The 16736-nt window shown below is 42.8% G+C and overlaps 1 protein-coding gene across 7 annotated transcripts in view; it reads left to right on the plus strand.

Moving 5' to 3' along the window:
- Positions 1–16736, plus strand: part of LDLRAD4 (low density lipoprotein receptor class A domain containing 4) — a 436719-nt gene that overhangs the window by 379335 nt on the left and 40648 nt on the right. The window lies entirely within an intron of this gene.

A 16736-nucleotide genomic window follows, 5' to 3' on the forward strand; every position in this document is an offset into this window, starting at 1 on the left:
GTGCCGTGAGCTCTGGTGATGGCAGTGGAGCTTAGAGGAGATGGCTTGTGGTTTTTCCTTCCGTTGGTCTGTCACTCTCCGCTGACACTCTGCCACCATAGGGATTCCACTGTGGGTTCAACGTGTTCCTATGCCAGGAAATGTTGTTTGTGTATACTCATAATAAGCACTGGTTAAAGAGGGAACACTAGTGCTGAAATACTAGTGAGAGGCTGGGTGTGGTAATGCTTGCCTGAAATCCCAGCACTTTGGAGGCTAAGGCGGACGGATCACTTAAGGCCAGCATGGTGAAACCCCTTCTCTACTAAAAATATAAAAACTCGGTGGGTGTGGAGGTGCTTGCCTGTAGTCCCTGTTACTTGGGTGGCTGAGGCACAAGAATCGCTTGAACTCGGAAGTTGGAGGTTGCAGTGAGCCGAGATCATGCCACTATGCTCCAACCTGGATAACAGAGCAAGACTCCATCTCAAAAAAAAAAAAAAGAAAGAAAAACAGAAATGCTAGTAAGAAGCATTCAAAAATGATAATCATAGTCATATTTAGATCATACTAGAATGAGTGGGGAAGTGTTGTCTTCAAAAAGGAGTTTTCTGGAGGGATTGGTGGAGAATTAGTATTAATTCTTCTTTAAATGTTTGGTCAAATGTACCTGTAAAGCCATCTTGGTCTGAGCTTTTATTTCCTGGGAAGTTTTAAAGTTACTAATTCAATCTCTTTACTTGTTATAGGTCTATTGAGATTTGTTACTTCTTCTTGATTTAGTTTTGGTCATTTGTGCCTTTCTAGAAATTTTTTTCATTTCATACAAGTTATCTAATCTGTTGGCATACTGTTGCTCATAATATTCCATCATAGTCATTTTTATCATTGTAAGGCTGATAAGAATGCTGCCCCTTTCATTTCTGATTTTAGTCGTCTTTTCTTTTTATCCTGTGTCAGGCTACTAAAGATTTCTTAATTTTTTCTGTCTTTTCCAAGAACCAAATTGTGTTGATTTTCTCTGTTTTTCTATTCTCTATTTTATTCCTGTAATCTTTGTTATTTCCTTCTTTCTTTTTTTCTTGATTTTGGTTTAGTTTATTCCTTTTGGTCCAGTGTCTTATTGGTAGAAGATTAGGTTATTAATTTGATATCTTTCTTCTTTCTTAATATAGGCTTTTACAGCTCTAAATTTCCTTCAGAGTGCACTGGTAGCTGTATCCCACACATTTTGGTATGTTTTGCTTTTGTTTGCATTCACCTCACAGTGTTTTCCAGAATTCCTTTTGGGGGAGAAATTTCCTTGTTATTCCATCTTTGACCCATGGGTTGTTCTTTTTTTTGTTTTAGGGTGTTTTGTTTTTGAGATGAGGTCTCACTATATTGCCCAGACTGCTTTCAAACTCCTAGGCTTACGGCAACCTCCCGCCTCGGCCCCCCAAAGTGCTGAGGTTACAGGTTTAAGCCACCACACCCAGCCGAATCCATGTTTTTTTTTTAATGTGTATGTTGTTTATTGCTTACCTATTTGTGAATTTTTGAATTCCCCAATTTTCTTTCTGTTATGATTTCTAGTGTCATTGTATTTTAATCGTAGAGTGTATATTGGGTGATTTTAGTTATTTTGTTTCATGGCCTAGCATATGGTCTGTACTTCAGAATGCCATGTTCCACTGTTGTAGACTAGAGTGTTCTATAGGGTCCATCTGTTAGGGTTATTTGGTTTATACTGTGTTTAGTCTTCTATTTCCTTGTCGATCCTCTGTCTTGTTGTTTTATCTATTATTAAATGTGGAGTATTATGGTATCCAACTATTATTCTTAAGTTGTCTGTTTCTCCTTTCAATTCTGTCAGTTTTTGCTTCATGTATTTTGGGAGTTTGTTGTTGGATGTATATATGTGTGTAACTGTTCATTCTTTCTGATGGAATGAACTCTTTTCATTATTAAATGTCTTTTTTTATCCCTTCTAACTTTTTTTTGTTCTGAAGTCTGTTTTGTCTATATTGGTATGGTCACACCAGTTTTCTTATGACTGTTGTTTGTATACCTTTTTCCATTTTTTTTTTACTTTCAACCTATTGCTATCTTTGATTCTAAATTATTTTCTATACATAGCATATAGCTAAATCTTGTTCTCTTATCCACTCTGACAGTCTCTGCCTTTTGTTCATTTCACTCATATGTAATCTTACTGATGTAGTTTGGTTTGCACTTGCCACCTTACTTTTTGTTTCCTGTGTCTCATCTTTTTTTCTTCTCTATTCCTCCCATACTGCTTTAAGTTATTTTCTTAGTGGCTGCTCTCAAGCTTAACACACGTAACTTGTCAGAATCTACTTAAGATTTCCACTAAATTCTAGTGTAAGATATATATATATAATTTTACTCCAGTATAGCTGTTTTCTCTTTCTTGTGCTCTTGTTATACACATTAGCTCTCTACGTTACAAACCTAACAATACATTGTTATAATTGTTACTTTGTGTCATTTTGTCTTTTAAAGAATTTGAAAGAAGAGATGAGAACAAGCATCTATTTATAGGATGTCTTGTATTAGCCTTCTAATTTACCTTCTCTGGTTCTCTTCATTTATTCCTGTGGATTTGAGTTACCATCTTGTACCATCTCTTTGCCTAGTACAGTATTGCTCCCACTCACCTCCTCTGTGCTGTCATCATGAAATAGATTACATTTCTACATGTTATTGGGCCAGTGACACAATTACTTATGCATGTATTTGTTTTAAACAATTGCCTTTTAAATTAATTAAGAGAAGAAAGAAGAAGAAATATACATTTACACTATCTTTTATCATTATGCATTTATTTTTACTGGAGCTCTTTGTTCATGCAGATTCAAATTACTGGCTGGAGTTACTTGCTTTCAACCTAAAGAAATTCCTTTAGTATTTCTTAAGTGAGTCTTGTAGCAACAGTCTTTCTGTTTTTGTTTACCTAGGAAGGTCTTTATTTAGTCTTAACTTCTGCGGGATAGTTTTGCTGGATATAAAATTCCTGGTTCACAGTCTTTTTAAATACATTTCAGCATATCGAGTATGTCATCCCATTGTCTTCTGGCTTTCATTGTTTCTGATGATAAGTCAGTTGTTAATGTTAATAGGGTTATCTTGTAAATGAGGAGTTGTTTGTCTGTTACTGTTTTCCTTGGTTTGGCTATCAGCATTTTTACCATAATGTGCCTGTTTGTTGGTCTCTTTGAATTTATCCTATTTGGAGTTTGTTTTAATTCCTGTGTGTATAGATTAACTTTTTCAATAACTTTAGTACATTTTCAGCCATTATTCTTTGGATTTTTGTTTCTGTTCATTTCTCTCTCTCTCTCTTCTTTCCTGTGGTACTCCTATAATGTGTATGTTGGTGTGATTAATGATGTCTTGTGTTTTTTATCTGAGGCTCTACTTGTTTCTCTTCAATCATTTTTCTGTTACTCAGAGTGCACAGTCTTTATCAGTCTATAAGTTTGCTAAATCTCTCTTATGTCAGTTTAGATCTACTATTAAGCTCTAGTGAATTTTTTTATTTTGGTTATTGTATTTTCAGCAGCAGGCATTCCATTTCGTTTTTCATAAATAATTCTGTTTCTTTGTTGATATTCTCTGTTTGATGCAACATTGCCATTTTACCTTGTTTTTGCTTCTGTAATCATTGTTTCCTTTATTTCTTTGAATATATTTGTAATGGCTATTGTGAAGTTGTTGTTAAGCTGGATATCTGGGCCCTCCCACAGGTAGTTTCTATTGCCTGCTTTATTTCCTGTGTCTGTGTCACACTTTCCTTTGCTTGTCTCACTTTTTGTTGCTGAAAACGAGATTTTGAGAATACATTGTATTAACTCCTCTAGATACTGATTTTCTCCTCCTCCCCAGAACTTCTTGTGGTTTTTCTTGTTTATTTAGTAGCTTTGTTGGACTATTTCATTAAAGTCTGTTTTCCTTGCAATGTGAAGCCTCTGATGTCACTCCTCAGAGGGCACAGCCTTGGATATGGCACAGTCACCCTGGGATGGCAGTGATGTTAGCAGAGCTCTCTTTGTTTCTTTGCTTCATATTTCTGTCAAGCTGTCTGCCTTAGTTGGTATCACACCCAGCTGTTAGTTTCCACTAATTGCTGGCTAATTGCTTTATTGTTTTCCTCTATACCTGGGGCATAAATTGCTACAGAGTCTGGTCGAATTAAATTCAGGCCCTTTGCAGGGGTCATTTTTGCATCTAGCCTTTCAGGTTTGTTCTGACCCCTGAAAGCTTCTTCTTAACTGTCTCTTTCTCTGATTCTCTATAAAATTGCTGACCTAGAGTTAAGCTTGTCACTCTCATAGAGCTACTAGCATCCTCTCAAATTCTTGCTACCAAAATTTCTACTGTTTTTGAAAGCACTCTTACACTTGAGCTTCCTCATTTACTGTTCTAAATAAAGTAAGTTTTTGGTAGCAGAGCTTTGGAACTCTTTGTTCTTATGGCCTGCCTGTACACCCTAGGCAAAATCTCTGAGTTGATGCTCCACAGCTGGAGTGGGGACATTGGCTCACTTCTCTGAGTGAGCCCTCCTCAACTTTATGGGCAGGATGGGCAGGACACTGAGTAGAGGTAGTAGCCTCTGCTCTTTTTAGCTTGCCTCTCCTTACGTGGAATTTCCACCCTGCAAATGAACTGGGCTGAGAACGGTTGGGACCATGCTGTCATTAGCCTGCCATTCCTTGGATAGATCTTCTGCCCTAAGAGCGGGGTGAAGAAGGGGTAGAACAAGGAAGGCCAAGTGGTAATAGGAAGCCTATGGCCTCTTGACTGCATTCATCTGTAACTTAAGCTCTGCACCAGGGACGTGCTCATGCCTGCCTTTCACTGGAGATGCCATAGGCTTTGTTGGGAAGTGAGGAGAGAGGAAACCTTGTTTTATGCCACACCCACTCAGTGTAGATCTTCCCTGTGCTGAACTGGGGAAGGGAAAGGGAAGGAGTGGGTTGTGGCTCAAGTGTCACAGACTCTCACTGTTCTTACAATGGAAGTAAGAGAGTTAATAGATTTTCTTGAAACAAGATATTTACTAATCTGCTGAAATTCCCTTGGACAAGTTTCAGACACTCAGAATGGTTACTCTTTTATATGATTTCACCAATTATGGTTGTTTTCCTGGCAAGTGAGTCTGTGGAACCACTCAGCTCACGACTCTTTAAGTCTCCTACCTTTTTTTTTTTTTTTTTTTTTTTGAGATGGAGTCTCGCTCTGTCACCCAGGCTGGAGTGCAGTGGGGCGATCTTGGCTCCCCCACTGCAAGCTCCCCCTCCCGGGTTCACGCCATTCTCCTGCCTCAGCCACCCGAGTAGCTGGGACTACCGGCGCCGCCACCACGCCCAGCTAATTTTTTTGTATTTTTAGTAGAGATGGAGTTTCACTGTGTTAGCCAGGATGGTCTCCATCTCCTGACCTCGTGATCTGCCTGCTTCAGCCTCCCATAGTGCTGGGATTACAGGCGTGAGCCACCGCAACTGGCCGTGAGTCTCCTATTTTATATTTTAACTGTGTTTAAGTTTCAAACATAATATATATGTGATAAATCATGTTTTTCTTACTAATTGATTGAAACTAAATTATACAGCAAGCATTTCTTTTAAATGAGCCAAAGTAAGAAAATTATCTTTATATTCTATAAATAACATTCAATATTGTTTTGGATTTTATTATATATCTTTAAAAATAGAGACAGAGTCTCACTATATTGACCAGCCTGGTCTCAAATTCCTGAGCAATGAAGCAATCCTCTTGCCTCAGCCTCCCAGGTAGCTGAAACTATAGGCACATACCATTAGGCCTGTAATTTTATTATATAATTGTTAATAGTATGCTTGCCTCAAATGTTTTATTTAAAATCTGTAGCATATCAGGCCTGTGATTTTATGGATATTGTTACTTAGAGGTTAAGTTTTTTAAAAAATGAATTAATTGAAGTCCAGTTTAAAATCAGTATTAAATAAATAATAGAACATGTGGAGTGCAGGTATTTTAAGAATTCTTAGGGTGGGACTTGAAGGACTTAGACTGAAGTGTGCAAGACATTGATTTGGTCCTAGCAATGAAATGAGACGTGCAAGGACTGCACAGCTGTGTGACTCAAGATGTCACTCTCGGCTAGCAGGAGAGGTGGCACTAGACCCCGGGTCTCCTGACCAGCATCCGACCACATCAAGAGGCACTGAAGCCAAAATGTTCCAGGCATAATGACAGCAGACAGAATCTGTAGCCTAAGACTTCCAAGGCATTCAGCTGGAGTCTGATCAGGGTTCAGCATTTGCTGTCTTGTCTGTTTGAGATAAGAATCACCAAGAAGAGCATGTGTGACCAAATTGCCACCCTGCAGCCAACCTTGGCCAGGATTTCTGCCTCTCAGAGGATGAATGCTGATAGACTGGCTTGGAAAATTTTTCTGTAAGGTATATTACAGGAAACAAGATTGTAAAGGTATTTGCAGTATTACCATTTCTAAGCTTGTAAATTTTTTTAAAATTACTTTTATTTGTGTAACCAAAATTAAATGTGTTTCTGCCAGAATAGCATTCCTTCTGTGAGGACTCTACATTTTTATTATTAACACTCTATTTTACTGCATTTGCTTTCCTGCTGTGGGTGTTTACTATGTTGAGAATAACAGACTTAATTAAGGTCATTTTTAATCAACACAAGACCGTGTTTCTCCTTATCTGCATAAAAAGCACTATCAGCCAGGCGCGGTGGCTCACGCCTGTAATCCCTGCACTTTGGGAGGCCGAGGCGGGTGGATCACAAGGTCAGGAGATTGAGACTATCCTGGCTAACACGGTGAAACCCCATCTGTACTAAAAATACAAAAAATTAGCCGGGTGCGGTGGCGGCGCCTGTGGTCCCAGCTACTCGGGAGGCTGAGGCAGGAGAATGGTGTGAACCTGGGAGGCGGAGCTTGCAGTGAGCCGAGATCCAGCCACTGCACTCCAGCCTGGGCAACCGAGCGAGACTCCATCTCAAAAAAAAAGCACTATCAGGCCGTTAGGGAGGATGGGCACCTGTTCTCCTAACCCTTTGGCTTCTGTCTATTTCATGGTGGCAAGATGTCATCATAAAGCCCAGCCGATGCGTCTCCATTATCTCTGGTTAACCAGGGGCCTCCCATTCACAGCTAAGTTTGTCATGTTTCCATTTATCACCCCTGTAGAAATATTTTAAATGAAGAAATCTGATGCTATAATGCATTTAACAATGCTCATTTATCCAAAATCTATAAGCAGTGTAAACAAATCAATGAGAATAAAACAAATAACCCCACTAAAAACTGGGCAAATGACACGAACAGACACGTCTCAAAAGAAGACTTACAAGTGACCAACAAACATGGGAAAAAATGCTCCACATCACTAACCCTAAGAGAAATGCAAATCAAAACCACAGTGAGACACCACCCCATAGCAGTCAGAATGGGTATTATTAAGAAGACAAAAAATAACAGATGTTGATGAGGCTGCACAGAAAAGGGAACACTCTTGGTGGAAATGTAAGTTAGTTCAGCCACTGTAGAGTGCAGTTTGGAGGTTTCTCACAGAACTAAAAATAGAACTACCATTCTACCCAGCGATCCCACTACTGGGTATATGCCCAGAGGAAAATAAATCAGTCTACCAAAAAGACACTTGCACCCGTATATTTATTGTAGCACTGTTCACAATAGCAAAGACATGGAATCAACCTAGATGTCCATCAGTAGTGGATGAAGAAAATGTGGTACATATCCACCAGGAAGTACACACAGCTGTGAAAAAAGAATGAAATTATGTCCTTTGCAGAAACATGGATGCAGTTGGAGGCCATTATTCTAAGTGAATTAATGCAGAAGCAGAAAAAGTAAATATAAGTATTTTCTGACTTATAGATGGAAGCTAAGCACTGGGTACTCATGGACATAGAAATGGGAACAGGAGAAACTGGGGACTCCAAAAGGAAGGAGGGAAAGAGGTGGGAAAGGGCTGAAAAACTTCCTGTCGGGTACGGGAGACAAGATCAATAGAAGCACAAATCCCAGCAGCATGCAGTATAACCTTGTATCACACCTGCACATGTCCCCCCTGAACCTGATACTAAAAGTAGAAAAGAACTTGATCGTATGGGACAGTTTAGTAGGGGTTAGAATTTCAACCCAGGATATCTGACTACAAATCCATGTCCTTCCCAAAGCAGTATATTGCTTGCTTTGGGAATCATCATTGGTGGTGGGACGGGGGGAATTTTATCAGACATCAACATTCTTAAACCATGGCATTTAATTTTTTTTTTTTTTTTGAGACGGAGTCTCACTCTGTCACCCAGGCTGGAGTGCAGTGGCACCATCTCAGCTCACTGTAACCTCTGCCTCCCAGATTCAAGCGATTTCTAACTAATGTTTGTATTTTTAGTAGAGTCTGGGTTTCAACATATTGGCTAGGCTGATCTCGAACTTCTGACCTCAAGTGATCCGCCCACCTCAACCTCCCAAAGTGTTAGGATTACAGGCATGAGCCACTGTGCCTGGCCTAATTTTTTATTTAAAACATAAAAACAAGAAAAACTAGAAATTAAAAAACAAAATTTTTTCATTGTAGTACTTTTTCAAGTCACAAATAAGTAAGATATTGAGCTGAGCAGTCCCCTCAGACACATCATGGCTGTCAGCGTTGGAACAGGTTGCAGTGCATCCTATTGGAGAGGACATGTAACGGGAGGACACTGCTATATGTTTTCAGTCGGAAAGAAAAGAAAGCGCTGTGGACCTAACAAATTTTTTAAAAAGTGTGGAGGGAGCTTTTATTCCAGAAAACTCTGATTTTTGTAGATATTTAAGTTTTTAAATCGCCTTTTTATACTCTAGTACAGAAGCAGAAACTCCATCTTTTCAGGGCCCAAGATAAGGAAAAGGATAAAAGACAAAAACCTTAAATTTCCAGAACACAGGTTTACTTCAGCATGAAGGAAAATTACCCGGTGTGTAGTTAGTTTCTGGACCATCTTCCCTGAGGTGTGAGGAAGCTCTTTCCTGACAGTCCACTTAAAGGGTCTCTATGCACGTCCAGAGCTTCCTGGCTCCCTGGCCTCAGAGAAGAAAAAGTCATTCCTTGAGCCTTTTAAATGGGACTTGTCAATCAGGAGCCTTCTGAAGGGTGGTCCTCGGATCAGCCGCATTTAGAGTTGGCCTGTCCTGGCATTGCCGCTTACTGCTGTGTCACGTTGGGCAAATCACTTAACGTTTCTGTGCCTCTATTCTCTCACCTGTGAGACTGGGCTAATAAGTAGAATTCATCTCATGGTAGTTGTAAGTATCAAATGGCCTAATTGAATGAGTTAGAGTGCCCTGGAGCACTGCCTGGCCCACAGGAAGCGCCATCTCAGTGTTGGTTTTTGTCAGCATTTAGGTTAGGCACCCCTCCTGTGTGCTCCTGCAGCACACCCTTCCCTGGTGCCCTCAGCTGCTCCACGCTGAGCACGCCACTGGGTGCTGCGCCGAGTTGCACAGGCCTCACGACCCGGCAGGCTCTTGCTAGAGATGTGAAGCAGGGACAGCAGGAACAGCAGGGACAAGGGCAGTTCCTGGCTCTCTGTCTCCTGTAGTGCATCACGGTGGCCGGCACATAGTAAGCGCTTAGCATTTGCTGCATGCAGCCCTGGAGCTGACATCAAAGAGGATCCACCTCAGGCTGGAATTTTCTAAAACACTCGGGCACTGGAGAGCAGTGAATTCTTGTCTTCACAGCATCTGTGTGTCAGGCTGGTCTTAAAATGCCGAAGATGAAAACAGAGTATAGTTATATAGGTATGATGTCAAGGTTGACTTTGGACTAGCTTGGATTTTTGGCCCATACTTTCCCTAATATGTGGCTTAATATATGCTCCAGTATAAAACTAAAACCCTGGAATGTGCCTTGACTTTTATCTCAACTTTTGAAGAAATGAGTGGTTTGGCCAAAGCTGAAGGTCTTCGAGCTACCTGGGCACATCTTGGAGTTTATAAGCAAGACAGAGAGGAGCTGCAGAGGTGACAGTATGTGCTGCTGAGGACGGGTGCAGGCCGCTGCCCTAACAGCGACAGGAATAATGGCCCCAGGGGTGCAGTCACTTGGCAACAACGAGGACCATCATGAACACCACCTATGTGTGCCGTATACTGCATGTGTGCAAGAATGCGTGACGTTTGCCTGGATTAAGGAGCTAATGAAACTGGGGTTTCATTCTCTCAAGGGGCTGTTACACCTTTTATGGGGTTAAAAACTGAGAACTAGAATAGCAGTATCTAACTCCTGAGTTAATCAACATCTCCAGCCTCATTTTCTATGGTGTACCCAGAAATAAGATGAATTCCAAAAGTTATTCAGCCTTCCAGTTTGGGGATGAAAGTGAAAATTGTAATATATTTGAAAAGCAAAATAAAATATTTTCCTGAGTAACCACATCAAGCATTTTAAACAGTAAAATCTTCAGTGTGTTTTTCTATAGGAAAACATGTTTCACCTGAAATATGCAGATTTCTGTCCCCCTTCAACACCCTCCCCCACAGAAGATGTCATGGCAGTTTTCTGAAGGCACTGCCTTGTTGATAAGGAAACCTTTGGGGGCATGCCAGCAGCCACCAGGCAGGCAGGACACATGTGGCAGGAGTAGGCGCTGCTTCCAGGATGCTCAAGGGCCAGGACTGTCTTCCTGGCATCTGGCTCTCTCAAGGAACAGGAAGGCTGAAACGGGGACAGAGAGAGAGCAGGGCCAGGCTCATAGGGATGGAGGCTTGGTATCTTCATCATTCTGTCTTTATGAGAAGTCTGCTCCTGGCACTTGAGTTTGTCCAGAGCGCAGAATTAGAGTGTTCTCTTAACACGTGGTGTCCAGAAATCCTGAAAGACTTCTTGAGTTTTTATGAAGGATGCCAAATATTCTAGAGATAGTGTCTCAACACCAGAGCCTCCGTTTTAATGAGACAGGGTCTCATTCTGTTGTGCAGGCTGGGGTGCATTGGCATAATCACAGCTCACTGCATTCCCGACCTCCTGGGCTCAAGTGATCCTCTTGCTTCAGCCTCCAGAGTAACTGGGATGACGGGCCTGTGCCACCACACCTGGCTAATTAAAAAAAATTTTTTTAAAGACGTAGTCTCACTGTGGTGCCCAGGCTTGTCTCACCGGCCTCAAGCAGTCCTCCTCTCTTGGCCTCCCAAAGTGTTGGGGTTACAGTTGTGAGCCACTGTGTCCAGCCCAGAGCCTCTGTTAACATAAGCCAGCTAGCTTGGCCATTCTTGGGGACCTTGATGATGCTGTTAACCCCTGCTGGTTCTCCTGAAAGGTGTGAGTGGATCAATCATGACCCATTGGCACAGAGTGGAGGACAGCAGGAAGCACCTGCCATTCCCAGGAGGGCAGTGTTACTGCTTCACCTACATGTGCACACAAACTCTTGCTGGTTGACTACTGTTCTTTGAAATCATTGTTGAATGACAATTAGCAAAAACAAGAGCCTTCACATGTCCTCGTGGTGGTATGCTTGCGCCACGATTTCTCCAAGCTCCCAGCTTGGTCATTTCATCCAGGTGAGGTGTCTGGAGTAGAGCAGGGCTTCTGAAACGCTGACATGCACATCACTCACCTGGGCATCCGGTTAACACACAGGCTCCGGTTCCGCAGGTCTTGGCGGGGCTCAAGATCGCGTTTCGGATAAGCTCCCGGGGGGTGCTGCTGCTGCTGGTCTGTGGACCACTCTCTGAGCAGCGAGGGTTGGGTGTGTTATTTCATCCTCCTGACCACCCTGTGAAGTAAGTATTCTCAGCCTCATTTTACAGATGAGGAAACGCACCCAGCTCAACCTAACGCAGGTGGCAGGGTTGGAACCCAAAGTTGGTTCTAACTGACCGCTATAAAAACTTTATACTGCCTCGCATTTTCTTCTGGAGCTTGGAAGGGTAGCTGCAATTTCAGGCACAAACCCACTTAGTAGGAGGTAGCTTAGCCATTATGAAAATCTGTACCACCGTAAGTGAGGGCTCATAAGTAATTCCTTTTTTTCCGCTTAGTAGCATAGATAATGTGTAAGATAAACTCAAATCTGCTAATCCAGGGAGTCTTTTTGCATATTAGGAAGCTATTTTAAATCTGAACTAATTTATTTAATACATTTGTAATCCGCATTATTGGCTTGCTGGCTCCATGGGGTCACACACTTTTATATTTGCGAACATTCCTACCAGACGACAGGGCTGGTGGGAGCGCACGCAGAGCATTTGCGTTTCTACATAAAGCCGTCTCTGTGCTGCGTTTTCCTAAGCTCCAAGGATATATGAGAAGATTATTCCATGTTATAGGCTAATGTCCACAAATAACACACTATTTCCATGTTTTGAGTCTGTGGGAACATAAAGTTTGTGTTCTTTTAAAATCCTCGTTCATGACTTTAAGCATAACAAACTGACTTAAAACGTACTGTTTTGTTTTCTAAAGGCCAAATTCCAGGGATTAATTTTTATGTGGAAAATTTCATCTCAGAGCAAAATTTTGTAGCATAGTCGTAAACCTCAAAGAATGGGAATTTGTAATGGACTGAGCCATCGATTCTTAACAAGAGCTGCATTAACAGGCAGACGAGACAATAAAATGGCTCCAAGAGCCTCATGGCAACATGTGGAGATGTAGAATCTTTTCACGTGGATTTGCAAGTTAACACATCCCCTTAGTGCCCCAAAAGCATTGGGTAATCAAGCTAAAAAAAATCAAAGTAAGTCGTCATCAGTCTACTGGCATCCTTTGGTTAGTTTCGGTGGTCGCTACATTTGTTGACTGTTGGCTAATTAATTCTGAGCTTGCTGGCGATGAGCAAAACGAAGCGTGGGTGGCTGGCTGGGAGTGTCAGTCAGACTGCCCCGGCTCCAACTCCTAGCTGGCCTCTCACCAGCAGTTTGCCCTTGGACAAAAGACTCACCCTCTCTGAGCCTCAGTTTCCCCATCTGTAAAGTGGTAACAAGAAAAATGTGCCTCACAGGGTTGGCGTGAAGATAAGAGATACATAGTGCTTGAAAATGCCTTGCACATAGCAGTACATCTTTATGAATGTTTACAAATGCTAACTTTAAGCTGCAGAACCATTGAAAAGGTATTTCTAATTCTTTTTTTCTTCTTATTTTATTTTACTTTAAGTTCTGGGATACATGTGCTGAATGTGCAGGTTTGTTACATAGGTGTACATGTGCCATAGTGGTTTGCTGCACCTGTCAACCCATCATCTAGGTTTTAAGCCCTGTATGCATTAGTTATTTGTCCTGTTGCTCTTCCTCCCCTTGCTCTCCCCAGCCCCCAACAGGCCCCACTGTGTGATGTTCCCCTCCCTGTGTCCATGTGTTCTCATTGTTTAACTCCCACGTATGAGTGAGAACATGTGGTGTTTGGTTTTCTGTTCCTGTGTTAGTTTGCTGAGGATGATGGTTTCCAGCTTCATCCATGTCCATGCAAAGGACATGAACTCGTTCTTTTTTATGGCTGCATAGTATTCCATGGTGTGTATGTGCCACATTTTCTTTACCCGGTCTGTCATTGATGGGCGTTTGGGTTCTTTCCAAGTCTTTGCTATTGTAAATAATGTTGCAATAAACATACGTGTGCATGTGTCTTTACAGTAGAATGATTTATAATCCTTTGGGTACATGCCCAGTAATGGCACTGCTGGGCCAAATGATATTTCTGGTTCTAGATCCTTGAGGAATTGCCACACTGTCTTCCACAATGGTTGAACTAATTTACACGCCCACCAACAGTGTAAAAGAAAAAACAACCCCATCAAAAAGTGGATGAAGGATATGAGACACTTCTCAAAAGAAGACATTTATGCAGCCAACAAACCTATGAAAAGAAAAAAAGCTCATCCTCACTGGTCGTTAGAGAAATGCAAATCAAAACCACAATGAGATACCATCTCACTCCAGTTAGAATGGTGACCACTATTTCTAATTCTCCAAGTGATCTTTATCTGCGAGAATTTCTGTTGTGAGTGAAGCACCCACAGTGAGGCAGGCTGTGGAGGGGGAGGCAGCGGGGCACACGGAGAAGCCCTGGGGTGAGAGCTGGGGCTGGCTCCGGGGCTGGGCGAGATGCTAACTGGGCTTAGAAATGACAGATACAGATTCTGGGAGAGCAGAGCCTCCCTTTACTGCTCAGAAATTTTTTTCTAAAGCTAATGAGCTCTGAGTAGCCCCTGAGCTACTAACTTACCATACTTGGAGTGGCTGAATGAGAGCTGAAATCTCAGCTGATCGCCTCCAGTCAAATCCCTGGCCCAGGCTGCCTCTTTTTGGCCATTCAGTACAGCAAGGTTCCAGCCACCTTAGCTTGTCCTATGCAGGTCTCAACTGGTAGCCGACCCTTAGAGCCCGTTTGGTTCCTTAAATAAGTACCTACCTGCAGATGGAACCTGCGACGACTCAGCCACACAGAAACACTTATCTGTAGGACTTCACTGAGGGTCCGGTCGCTTCCTCCTAAGGACTGTAAGAGCTCGGGGTAATATTTGTCAGATGGATTAATGAACTGAACCCCTTTATAGAGGAAACCTTGAAGAGATGTCGTTAGAGTCTCAAGTCCTTGTTGCTACCGACAATCTCTTGTGAAAGTGTGTGTCTTTGGCATCCCTGCCTTGCTCCATTTTCAAGGCCCCTAATGCACACACAGATGCCTCCTAAGCTCTGAGACGTGTTGGTGACTGCACAAAACTCATATTAGAAGTGATAGCCATCAGAGTGCTTATGGGAAAGATGCGATGTAAAGATGATGAGAGAGAAGAGAGTTCTGAATGCAAATGTTTTTACACTTTCATATTTGTGTGTTCCACGGGCTTCCCTCTCCCATGGCCTTCTGCTGTGTGTGCTGCCATTTTCTGTGAATGAAGGGAAAAGAAATATTGGCAGCCCTCAGCTAAAATGCCCAGTGATGCACGTGCTACCATGCAGCCAGGGTGAGCTGTGTTTCAGGGCGTGAACCCTGAGTCACGACTTGACCTCTGCACTTCCTTTCCGAAGCACCATCTCCAGGTGGTGCTGAAAAGGGAGTAAAAGCAAATCTTAAGAGCACGATTTAGTGCATCCACCCAGACAGCCCCTCAGCAGGGACTGGGAGAGGCCCCGTGCCTGTGTTAAAGCCACACATCCCAAGACAGACTCTATACCATGTCCCCAGACACCCACAGGTGCACTCAGTATGTGTGCGTGTGCGTGTGTGTGTGTGAAGTGTGGGCAACATTTTCAAAGTAAACTTGCATTCATAAAGTCAAAAGTTTTGCAAGTGGTTTTTAAACAGGTTGAACTGTGAGAACATTAAACTGAGTGGACAAGGAGCTTAGTTAAGATGGGTCCATGGCCGGGTGTGGTGGCCACACCTACAATCCCAGGACACTGAAAGGCCGAAGCGGGTGGGTCACTTGAGGTTGGGAGTTCCAGGACAGCCTGGCCAACATGGTGAAACCCCGTCTCTACTAAAAATACAAAAATTACAAAAATTAGCCCAGCATGTTGGCACATGCCTGCAATCCCAGCTACTCGGGAAGCTAAGGTGGGAGAATCACTTGAACCCGGGAGGCAGAGGTTGCAGTGATCAGAGATTTTGCCACTGCACTCCCGCCTGGGCAACACAGCGAGACTGCACCAAAAAGAAAAGAAAAGAAAAAAGAGAAGAGAAGAGAAAAGAAAAGATTGGCTCCATGGCCAAGATGCCCAGTCACAGGGAAGCCCGTCAAACACAGTGTGTTGAAACACTGGGGAATAGGCTATGACCGTTAAATGAAAAAAAGTCGATTTTCTTTTTTTATATATGAAGTATTCATTTTACATCATGTTAAACCCCACAGCAGGCTATTTGTAACCATTTCAAAATGTAAATATGTCCATTAGCAAAGGACAGAAGAACTTTTCTAGTTCCATGAAATTCACCAAAGCCCAATTTGTTTTTTTTTGTTTTTTGTTTTTTGTTTTTGAGATGGAGTCTCACTTTGTCACCCAGGCTGGAGTGAAGCGGCCCGATCTCGGCTTACGGCAACCTCCGCCTCCCAGGTTCAAGCGATTCTCCTGCCTCAGCCTCCTGAGTAGCTGGGATCACAGGCATGCGCCACCACACCTCGCTAATTTTTGTATTTTTTGCAGAGAAGGGGTTTCACCATGTTGACCAGGCTGGTCTTGAACTCCTGACCTCAGGTGATCTGCCCACCTTGACCTCCCAAAGTGCTGGGATTACAGGCTTGAGCCACCGTGCTGCCCTGCAAAGCCCTAATTTTAAGAAACAGACAGGTACAGTGGCCTACAGCGCTCCTCACTAAGGCCGTGGCTTGAGGGCGAGCCTGTCATGTGGCTGAGCCTGACTAGGAAGTGCAGGCCCAGGTGGCAAGGAGCCGTGGGCTCCAGGGACAAGGAGGGCTGGCAGCCAGGGAGGGGCGGCTTGAAGTGGCCGCAGCTTCTAATTCTTTCTGAAGCTGCCTCTTCCTGAGGGCGACTCCCTCTTCCTTCAGCCAGCGGTGACTCTGAGAAGTCAGGGAAAGTCTGGCACAGGAAGGGGAGTTTCATTTTTAATATGGAAATTGCTCAGGAAGAATCATACCATCCGGATTTCCCCGGCGGCTGTGTATTAATAAACGATCACTTTCCTTGTGAAATTCTCTGGTTTCCTTTTATCTACGTGAAGCGTCTGGAAACTCTTCTGGGTGGTTCTTCTGTTGCTTTTCTGCTGCTGCCCCCA

The sequence above is a fragment of the Trachypithecus francoisi genome, unplaced genomic scaffold, assembly GCF_009764315.1.
Source record: "Trachypithecus francoisi isolate TF-2019V2 unplaced genomic scaffold, Tfra_2.0 Lachesis_group19, whole genome shotgun sequence".
NCBI classification, from domain to species: Eukaryota; Metazoa; Chordata; class Mammalia; order Primates; family Cercopithecidae; genus Trachypithecus; species Trachypithecus francoisi.